Source organism: Chiroxiphia lanceolata, chromosome 4 (genome assembly GCF_009829145.1).
Source record: "Chiroxiphia lanceolata isolate bChiLan1 chromosome 4, bChiLan1.pri, whole genome shotgun sequence".
Taxonomy (NCBI): domain Eukaryota; kingdom Metazoa; phylum Chordata; class Aves; order Passeriformes; family Pipridae; genus Chiroxiphia; species Chiroxiphia lanceolata.
This window is the reverse complement of record NC_045640.1, coordinates 60,877,534-60,889,253: the sequence shown is the minus strand read 5'-3', so window position 1 is coordinate 60,889,253 and position 11,720 is coordinate 60,877,534. Positions and strand designations below refer to the sequence as shown.

General features: G+C 38.1%; 1 long non-coding RNA gene across 1 annotated transcript in view; it reads right to left on the bottom strand.

Annotated features, from left to right (window-relative positions):
- Positions 1-1,926: 1,926 nt before the first annotated feature.
- Positions 1,927-11,720, bottom strand: part of LOC116786060 — a 109,561-nt gene continuing 99,767 nt past the window's right edge. Inside the window, exons 3-4 of the long non-coding RNA XR_004356808.1 lie at positions 4,287-4,357; positions 1,927-2,006 (exon numbers count right to left, since the gene is read on the bottom strand). This is a non-coding gene — a long non-coding RNA (uncharacterized LOC116786060). The remainder of the gene's footprint in view (positions 2,007-4,286; positions 4,358-11,720) is intronic.

The window sequence follows — 11,720 nt, the reverse complement described above, 5'->3', positions numbered from 1 at the left end:
TTTTAATTATGGAAGATAAATAACAACCTTATGAGATTAGGAATAGAGAAATGGTGAAGGGCAAAATTAGCTTTTAAAGCATTGTTACCTCTGACTCTCAGGGATCCATTTTTGAATACTAATTTTTATCCTATGATCTGAGGCTGGGAGAGTATTGGCAAGAACCCTATGCTGCTTTGTATGGCACTGCAGCTATAAATTGAGGCCCTAGAACAGTGACTTACAAGCAATCTTAATCCTGTGGACAGTGGCATGGTCTGAACAGGGAGGGAAAAAAAAGCATATCGTGGCCCTGAAGAAGGAATGGCTCAGTGAATGGATATGTAGAAACTGGTGGGTGATCTAAGATTTGAACTTTATGACAGGAAGTTTCATGTCAGGCACAGGATCTCTACTATAGCAGGAATAGGACAGTGGAGAGAATACAAGGGACTGTTTCACATGGACTTAGAGAGTAAGAAATATCTTGTAAGAAGGAAAACAAGAAGAGGAACTACATTAGAAAAGGAGAGAGCAGAAAAGATGCAAGAAAAGGCAAAAGTCTATGAAAATCACACTGAGCTTGGGCTTTGGCCCAGAATAACAGATTAATAGCTCTCAAACTGAACAGGTTCTTCAAGCATAGGAAAGCAGAAATCTGTTTAGCCATCTTCTGTAGGCAAGAACGCTACTGTAATAGGGTACTGACTGTCTTATTGATAAGGCTGTTTGTGAAATAAAATGCTTTTTCTGAATTTTCTCTGGATGAGCATTCAGAATCACAGAAATTGTCACTTATTGGAGACCCTCATCCTTTGCAAGGCTTGCTGCATCCTTCCTGTATGCACTTCAAGGTTGGTTTTGAACAATCGAAGAGCCTCATTTCTAACTTGAGAGTTTCCTGCTCAACCCATAGTTCATACTACTACTGGGATTTCCCCCTCCCCCAATTACATTGCCTGAAGTTTTCCTTTAGGTCATATGTTCTTTGTTTCCTGTCCAAAATTAATTATAATTCATCACAGCTACTGGCATATTTGTGCAGCAGTTGGCCTTAGCTCTTTTTTTCTGCTGGACAAGCTGCAGGAACAGTTGTCTTGGAATCATATTTATTAAAATTGTATAATGGAAGTAATTTGTATTCCTATTATGCCTACCATTGGACTGATCCAGCAACAGACTCTCTAGGAAGTGGTGATTTCTTTAAACTCTCCCTGAGGTCACATGGATTTGCAGAGACCCCTTACCTCATACAAAAGAAGTCAAGGATCTGGCAAAACCAATAGCTTTCTCTCAACCCAAAAGTCCGAAGAAAACATAGTTCTATAACATACTCAATTCATTCAAGCTAATCCAAAAGGGAATGCTGGGGGCTGTCATTTATAATTTGGTTTCTTTTCCAGAATATGCAAACATGTCAACTGAACAGAAGTAGATGTGCCATAGAGAGGTTGTGAGTATCTGTGTTTGTACTGGTATAGGGTAACAGAGATAAAAAGCATAATTAAAAAAAAAAATCTCCAATGCCACATTTCTAGTACAATAATCCTATTAGACTGCTTAGACTCAATTAGGATAGACTCCAAACATGGCAAATGGAGGATAAAATTCATAATATAGTTGCATTAAGTTTAGGACAACATACTCCATTTGAGACAAAATACATTTTATCACCTACACTGGCAAATTTCTTGCAGTACCTGAAGCACATGGCTGGCCCAAAGCAGTTTCTCTCCTCACAGCTCTATTTATGTTCAGAGGAGAGGGTATTAGTTTAAATTTAAATACTTGGGTCAAATGTCCACATTAACGACTTTTAAATTTCCAGAACAGGCATGATAAGATGGTTAAGAACTTTCACAAGTGCTGTACCTCCCATCTAAGCCGTTCCAGCAAAGGCTCTCTGCACAAGCCCATGTGAGGAGAGATTATGGCCAGCAGAATCTCACCTTGAAGAGCTGGGATTCAGCAGCATCAGCAACAAAATGCACACTATGGGTGTCCCATTCCTGCCCAATAGTCTGTGCCTGCAACATCAGATACACTAAACCTTCTACTTCCTCTTTGTATCATCCACTAATCTCTTTCCTGATTACAGCTGGGATAGGGTTAACTGTCTTCTTAGCAGCTGCTACAGGGACGTGGGTTTGGATTTAGTATGAGAATAATGTTGACTGTATGCTGATGTTTTGGTAGTTGCTAAGTAGTGCTCACCCAAAGTCAAGTATTTTTCATGCTCTGGCTGTGAGGAAGTGCACAGGAAAGTGGGAGGGAGTGTGGCCAGGACAGCTGATCCAAATTGACCAGAGGGATATTCCATACCATGGAGTGTCATGCCCAGTATATGAACCAGGGAGGTGCCAATTGTTGCTCAGGGATGGGTTGAGCATTGGTCAGTGGGTGGTGAGCAATTTTATTGCACATCACTTGGTTTTGAGGTTTTTTTTCCTCTCTCCTTTCATTATCTCCCTTTTCCCTACAATTATTATATTTTACTTTATCTAAATTATTAAACTGTTCTTATCTCAGTCTACAAGTTTCACCTTTTTTCTGCTTCTTCCCATCCCACCAGGGGACTGGGAGTGAGCAAGAGGCTGTGTGGAATTTAGCTAAGTCATAAATCCATGACTTTTCCCTCCCATTTACAAACAGCATTCACTCAAATATGTTCTAGCTACTTACTGGTTATTCCAGACAACCAGGAAAAAAAATGAACAAAAGCTTAACAAGTGGAATCTATTGGCCTGGCCAACGTGCAAGACCTAGAAAACAGACAATAGTTCTGTGCTTCACTGAAATCTTAAAATGAAATTTGGTCATCCATAGCATAAAAAGAGAAAGGGCACATTTTCCATAAAGATGTTTTTCTAAAGGACAATTCCATCAGATCTCTGTGAATCATCTTTGATTGGTCTGCCATTGAAATAGTAAGTTGAACATGAACTCTGCTCCTTAATAAAGCCGTAGAAGCAAAAACTTTAAGAGATTCATATGCAAGCAAATTTTTCATTTCTTAATGGCCTTTCCCAAGATATATTTATTCTGAGCAAGTTATTGCAGGGGTAAAGCTTTCCTAAAAGCATCACTGAGGTTTCAGAGGAAAGGTAATAGCACAGCATTTATGACAGCAAGAGCTAAAGCATTGAAACTGTAGTAGAGAAAAAGTTTACAATTTGTACGGTAGGAAAACATTGTTCTGAATAAACAATAAAAAAAAAATCCCAAGTGGTGTAAAAACACATTACTGAAGAAAATGCCAGATCTGTTACCAATAAAGTAGAGAACACTGAAAAAGCACAGCTGTTGTTGGAAATTCACAGTATGTTGAAAGTTAATGATCAAGAGGTGAATAATTTATATATAAGGGATACTTAATATTAATTGGCAATTAATTGACACAATTATAATTATACAATTGATTCATTAAATCAAATAATTGAATAATTAAATGCTCTCTCAAATTAATTCTAAACTAATTGATTCATTAATAAGTAGTTTAAAAACAACATGAGCCTAAGTAATGGAATTCAGTACATTTTCAGTTCAACAAGTATTAAAACTGCATTTGACTTCCATTCCCATTTCTTCAGGGATACAGTGAAATTCTAGGTGCAACTGATGGATTCTTTAAACTTATTTTTGTTCAGAGAGGCCTCTAAAGCAAGCTGCAGTACGGTGTCAAGATTAATTTTGTAGACCAACACACAACAGTGTAACTCTTTGGTATTGTTGGTTTGCTGTAAACCACAAAGTTATCAAGATTAATGCAGGGGCCTAACAGCTATTTGTCCAGGCCCCTTTGTGACATCTGAAACAGCTTTGAAAAAGGAAATGAGAGTTGCTGCAACAGAGGAAAAAAACCCGAAAAAATCTATTAGCATCTTGGTTCAATTCCTGCCTCAAATTTGACACTTAATTGCCTGCTAACTCCAAAGGGAAATCTTAATTCTAAAGAATAATGTGTGTATTACATCATTCCTATTTACACAAGTGTTTATTGCAAGAATACTCATTCAAGATGAGCTATTTATTTCTTCCTTCTGTTCTTCAGGGACATACATACCCCAAAGAATATTGAATTTACCTATTGATGAAAAAAAGCTGTCAGAAGCCTCTTAATGTTGCTGTTATGCCCTTATATCCCCAGAGTGAAGACAAAAAGGGAGGCAAGTTGCATTTAACACAGAGTTAGCAAGAACATGGCAGAAAATTTGACAAGCTACCTCTTTTCAGCAGCTCTGTGCCAAGTGTCTGTACATGTGCTTCCCCTGTTGCAAGCAAATCTGAGGAAATTTGAGGTTGCTTACCTGGAATTGAAGAAGTATCTTATTCCTATTTTAAATGATCTTTCATCCTTCACACTAATGCTTCTGCTCCTCTGAAAAAAAGGATAAAATATCTTTAAAATAAGTCATCTGCTGTGGTTATAATACAGGGCATACAAGGAACTGGTATGATTTATTTTTGGGAGATGGCTGGGGACACAATTCTTTGGCAATTGCAAAATAATAAAAAAACAAACAAACAAATAAACAAAACCAAAAAACCCAAACCAAACCAAACCAAAACCAACAAAAAACCCCCCCAAAACAAAATGTTTGTGTTATTTAAAGAGTACAAGTCTCAAATAAAAGTCACTCATAAGCTTCCATCCTGTCTTTTGCCTAGCTGGTATTTTAAAATATGCACTTCAAGTTCAGAGAGGTCATCTGAAGAACTAAGAGATATACTGTCATGGTATCAGACAAATAAAAAAAATAAGATTCCTGCAGTCTAACCCCTGATCTAATAGAACACAACATCATATCAGATCCGGAATCCTCTTGGTTTGACATAAATACCATACATGTACATTCATCTTAATAAAGTAAGTCCTTCAGAAACAGAAGTTACTTGCTATGTCTTTGTCTTGCAGTTGGTTTTGTCTCGCTGCTACAGCATTGAATTACTTCACTGAGACAAATCAGCAAGTTTTAACACTAAAAGTATCACCTGCCCACCTCAGCAAGTGTAGTGACTCAGAAGAACAGTAACACTGAACTTCAGTGCTTTACAGTATATTCAAGCAATTTTCTCAAATCCTAGTGGTAAAGATATAAAAAAAGATCTATGAGAAACACGAGTACTAGAAGAAAACTGTTGGGCCACAAGAAAGAAGTGACAGCAGAATATACTTTATTACTTCGTGTATGAAAGTGGTAGTTTGATATTTAAGCCACATTCTAGAGGCTTCCCTTTTGAAAGAATCATAGAATCATAAAATGTTATTTTCTCCCTCTCTGACACAGAAAAGGTAAGTATGGCCATCAGGTAAGATATATTTCTCATTGTTTTCCAGGATGTGGTATAAGAAGGTGTTTAGTGAAAACATGATTTTGCATAAATTTTTACTAATTAAAAATTCTCAGCTTTCATAAAATTAACCACAACAGGGCTTTGTTCTTTATAAAAGAATCAAAAGGATACAATGAAAGGAAGTTCTTTAGTTTTAGTAGTCATATTTTCAATTATTACTAAGAGTTTGGAAAAAACTTCTTTGCAATTAAACTATAGCTATTAAAGAAACAGGATGTCTTTGCAATAACAGCAACTCTTTTTCATTCACTTGTAACATTCACAAAAAATCCAAAGAGAACTGGTGGTCACCATTTCTCAGTTGCAGAAAAGTCATAACCTGCTTAATCCACAGGATATCATGAAGATAATCACAAATATCTCCACATTCTTTTTGCAGCAAATCACAACAAGATGTCAATACAATGTTTAAATCAGGGTTGCAAATGAGTCCAGTCAATCCTAGCCAAGAGGAAAATGATTTTAAAATATTTGGTGATCTGAAAAGCAAGCTTCATGATTTCGTAATTTACACATTTGAGGCAATTTGTTCTTCTCAAAGTTATCAGAAAAATATTTTCATGCTGATAGCAAAAATTACCAACTGTTTTATAATGAACATACAGAATGCAGATGGGTCTAACAGAGGTTGTAGAGGTGAGCTTGATACTAGCATTGCATAATTAATCAGTGATTTGAAATAAAATAATTTTAAAATTGGGGTTTTTACACTAATGTTTTTATGTTTAAATTTTCCATGTATATTTAAAGTTGCTAAAGCTTCCAGCGTCGCCAAAAGACAGCTCCTTCTTAGTAACTATGTCAATACTGTCTAAGTTTGTAAACACAGCAAATAAACTCTGAAGAGAATGCAGAGAGATTTCCCATTACAGATCACAAGAGCCACAAGATATTTCAAAAAGCCAAAGTAAACAAATAGAATCAATGAAAAAAAATTAGTTCAAACCATTTATTTCTAGATTTTAGCTTAAGTGTGTTCAATGATGGAAACAGAAAGGTAGCATTGTCACATCATCATGCAACAGAACAAAAGAAACTCCAGTACTCAAGACAGTCCATATGTATTTCCTGCCTTGTACTAATTTGGTTTTTGCACTGCTAAGTGCAGAATTCCATTTAGCAATACAAGGCAAATAATCTCAGGTCCTACAACATTTCATCAAAATGTCATTTTCCTCCCCTTCCCTGACCAGCCCCTCATTTCTATCCAGCCATCTCACTCCACATAGCAACTGAATTCAAATTGTCTACAAAAGAAAGCAATCTGGTGCCATAACAAATCATGGCACTCAAATGGCTTCTGCCTGGACTAAATTAGGGAGTGCATGTTATTAGTCCTCTCAAAAGCCCTCTGTTACCCCTCCTTGAACTCCTCTTCTCTTACAGCATATCCATGATTGTACTACTTTTTCCTCCTCCAGGGTATATAGTACTATGATAAAACCAATCTCGTTTTCTCTGATGAAGAAAAATCATGACATCTATCATTCATGGATGAGAAACTCCCTCAGTGGACTGACCTGCCTCCATCTGCTTGAAGTGGGAGAGCAGTCTGTGTCACATCCTGTGTGTTCAAAATGAGCCCACATCCACCTCAGTGTCTGAGATGCCAAAATGAGTAGCCTGAATATCTGGCCTTCAGTTACTTCGGAGACATTTGCCCCACCTGAGAGAGAGGTCACATGCAAAGGTGTCCTTGTGTTCACATATGCCCACACACAAGCACTTGTGCCCATGCCCACACACTGAGTAGGGCTTTTTTTGTTCCACAGCCCAACACTGCCCTGTGTTTTCCAGTCCATGGCTATTCACACAAAACTCTTTAAAAAAGGATGCCATTTACCAGTCCTAAAAAAAGCCTCTGAATGAAGGTAGGGATTTCCAGTGAGTCCAGAAGATGGGATAACTCTGGATCCGAGATCAAACTGCTCTACACAAAGAACCGGGTCTGTACAGGCTCGCTATTAAATGTTATCCTACAAAAATTCATACAGTTGCAAGCCATACCACTGCAGGAAAAAAGTAACCTTGTACTTAAAAAGAGCTAGTAAGTAATCTTTTTGCAATGACACCTTTTTTCTCAGCAGTTTGTGAAAATAAAATGTGAGTGATTCAAGCCCTAACACTTACAGGCACCAATGGCTTAATTATTTAACAGTTCCTGGACTGCTGATATTTCCAGCTTGTGGACTTAGTTACAGGCTCAGACCTAGGGAATTGTGTTAGTGAAAACAGATTATTAAATAATGAAATACAGGCTTTGAAAAGCCTCCGAGATGTTTACCTTTAGGAATAAGACCAGCATTAAGAGACTTCTAATAAAATATTGAATGAATTAAGGGACTTCCTTTTTCTGTATGCAGAGGTTACATTTAAATCCCCTTACTGCATAGCAGCCTTAGGCAACACAGCCTGACTTGACATTCTGTTGCCTTGAAAGGATGAAGAAGCCAGGTTTTTCTACATGAAAGGCAGGCAGGACTCTTCCTTCTACTCTTTAGCTGTTCTCTAGGCTCCCTAGTTGAGTAGGGCTGTAGCAATAAAATTAAAAACCCTAGAAAGACCTTGCTTGATTTTCACTGGATTTTAAGTGTATGTGTGTTTATTTTCTAGCATGGAAGCTAACTTTTTTGTGAAGCTCATAACTGCAGCAGCCCTAAGCCATGGCAAACTATATGAGTCTTTGTAAGAGCAAGATGTCCTGGTCATCAGTGAGCACCAAAAAAAAAAAAAAGCCTGCAGGATCATTTGCCTAGTCAGAGAACATTGGTGAAATGAAAAAAAACCCCTCAGGTTGCTACTTTGAGTCTTTCAAAGCTGTTTGAGATCTAATGAGAAAAAAAACAAAATAGGACTTCTGAAAATATATTCTTGTAATTTTCTCCCTTCCAAACATTAATCTTCAAAAATCTCTTCAGTGTAAGAAGCACCACAACCTCAGCTTTGTAACACTTTGCCTGAGACCCGACTGTGATCCATTACTGCAAAGGTCACTGATTCTTTCATCATAGTCACATCAAATACCAGAGTCACAGAAATACATCTTTTAACATCTTAGCTTTAACTAACAATCCTATTCTCTCCCTGAACCACTCTCACTAAATACTGGCAGCCAGCTCCTGTCACTGCACCTTTTCCTGACACTCAAAGTATTTGGCTGGTGCAGCCATGTGATAAGGTATAAAAGGGTGCATGTACTCTCCCAGGTGCAGGCTGTCAAACACCAACTCTGTTTCCCCACTTCCCCCCAGGCCCCTGAAGAGTGAGCCAAGTTTGGCTGGGAAGGCTGGGTAAGTGCCTCAGTGATAATGGCTGTGACAGAGGTGACACTGCTGCAATCCCCAGGGTTACCGACACGAAACGTGACTGTCTCATGATAACACCAACTATTGTGATCCTTGCAAAAACGGCAAGTGCAAAATGATTTGGGTACCTGCAGATAGGTATGGGGCTTTTTCTTCACAAGTCTCCTGCTTCAAAGAATTTGATCTCACTGGGAAGTGCTGCAGAAGAGTCTGTGACCTCTGCAGAAGGATTTGACTGTGGAAGCTACATGAAGCATCACTGGGATAGAGGCCCACTGCTTCTCATCTCCTGTACTGCCAGATCCTGCACCTCAGCACAGACTCATTTGCTCACTCTTTGCTTGGGATTTGCTTATCTCAGGAAAAAAAAAAAAAGTGTTCTGGCATTTTATGGGGAAAAAGATGAAGAGTTGATATTTGACACTGAAGGAAGGAGTACAGACTTCCCCCTGCCTATTCTTTTCCCACACTAGTGTGGAAAGGCCTGTCATGCTTCCAGGGGAGGATGAGAGACAGAAAAAAAGGAAACAGCAGCATGAAACTGGCCACCCCAGGGTGTGTCATTAAGGCTCTGAAGAGTCTTGTGACTTGTGCTGAAAGAAGTAACACAAAAAAATACAATTGCAGACATTCTGGTGCAGAAATATTCCCTTTGTGCTATTATTTGTTTGCCCTATTGGTTTTAAGCTGGTATTAAGAGGGCAAATAAGGTGTTTATTGACCTCTAAAACTCACAAATCTTAGCAGAGTAATTATTTTCCTGAAAACTCTTGGTGAAGTGCAGAAACTGTTCAAAATAATTTAGCCTTCTCTTAAGCCACCTCAGAGAGCAAAAAGCACAGTAAAGGTGTGACTGTCCAAAGCCAAAAGATGGATCCAAAAGGCTGCTTAACATAACTTCATTGACAGTCTCATATCAAGTTGGCTTGCAGAGAAATGAACCCCATGCTCTTAAGCCTGACAGTAACATACTACTCCAAAGGAAGAAAAAGAGGAAGAGAGAGAAGTAACCTCGAATCTAGGACAAAGTGACTTGATACCAAAAAAGAATCAACTCTGCCAATTTTAGTCAGACCTAGCAGTTCATCTGATCAAGATATCAAAAAATAACATGTACTAGTTGAGAACAGCAAAGTTACACCAAAGTTAAGTCATTACTGAATACCACACAATTATATTAAGCTGCAGAAACACATTTTTCCAGAGTTTTTATAGATTATTTTCAATATTTAGTATAGTAACAAGTAGTTCCAAACTATTTTCCAAAAATAAAATAATTGCACAATATAATTCCACCACCTCTCCCTACTCGATGTGTAACTGTACTTAACTCCAAGCATTGGTTGAAGTCTTGTTAAATAAATAAAAAAAGTTAATAAAAAGAACCAAAAAAAACTTTGTTTTAAGAGGCTGAAAGGGCTACATTTATAGACAACAGAAAGAAGAAAACACTTCCCTGCAGACCAAAGTATTACACTGCATAAGATGCAGTAGCCTATCCAGAAGACAAGAAAAAAACCTTTGAATTCTGCTGCAAAAAGAATTCACCTGTATCTCTAAGCCTTTGGTTTCAGCAGGCACCATATACGATAGCCTTATGAACACAAAAACATAAAAAACCTTGGAGTTCATCTAGCCAAGTATTCTATCTCTCCCTTAAGAGTTGTACTGGGCTTGTTGCAGAATCCTCCTGCCTAATCCCTTCTGTATTTCTTTATGGACCTCCAAGCCATAGTTTTGTCTAACTTTTTTCATCTGTTGATGTTGTCTACTTCCACAGTCTCCTGTGGAAGCACATCTCAGAAGTTAACTATGCAATCTGCAAATTTATGAAACTAGTATATTACTGATTTAAAGCCAAAGAAATTATGTAGGTCCTAATCCTATAATACAGGGTTTGGTGAGTAATGGTTTGCATTTGATCTAGCTTCCTCAAAGTTTTGTAAAAATCAATTCCACTTCTCTCAGCCTTTTCCTCCTCATATTTGAGAGTTCCAGACGTTTCAGTCTCTCCTTGAGATGTTGCAGCCCCATTCCCTTTACCAGCTTAGTTTCCTTTCTCTGTATCTCTTAACTCCAGTCTCCCTTTTTACAGATGGGGAGACAATTGCCACATACAGTATTTAGGTGAGGACAAATTTTTATACAGCACTAAAGCAATGTCTTTCTTGCTACTATTCTTGATATTGCCAAAATATTTTGCTGTTTGGAGGGGCTGCCTTATAACTATAACACTCACATCTTGCCTTTTATTTTCTAAACATTTTAATCACATAAATCACTATTATACTACAGTGCTGGTTGTTCCTTTTCAAGGGCATAGATAGGTGTGATCTACATGGGTTTGATTTAAGGCCTGATGCAGAAGGTACCACAGCATGGGTCCAGGCATGGGACTTTGACCTGGCCCAACACTTCTGCACAGACAAAAATATAAGAATTTTGAACCATTTCTGTCATTTGCCATGAGGAGTTCAAACACAGCTTAAAACAGTTTTAGATACTACATCAAGGCTTAATGCCTCTCTCCCTTGCGATGACCCCATCTGTCACAGCCCAGACACTCTTTGAGTCTGTCCCACAGGCTGCAAACCCCCTTTTGTCCCTTGTGAGGCCAAACTGAATTTGACACTGGCTGAATAGTGGCTCAGAATCGCTTCCCCAGAAGAAAACGTTACTTCTCTCCACAAAAGGTCTCCAGCGCAGAGAAAAATGCTAAAAACAAAGAGCTCCATGATTGTGTTTTCCTTCTTCTACATCTCAACCTTGCCCACTATGGAGTGGGCAATTCCTCTCATCCTAGCTAATCCTCATCTGCAATAGGGGATCATATCAAAAGGCCTGCATTCTTCACTATGATTAAAAGACAGATAAGTAGCAGAAGCTCAAGGGAGTCACTGCATAAGAGGATACCTCTGTTTCATATTAAAATAAAGGAAAGCCATAAAAGACAGTAAAAAAAAAAAATCATACCCATTAGGATCTAGGTATACCTTCAACAAAACTCTGAAATCCAAGACTTGTCAGACTAGTCAGCTTTCATTTTTATGGACATCTTGGTCATGTCTTTTTATGAATCCC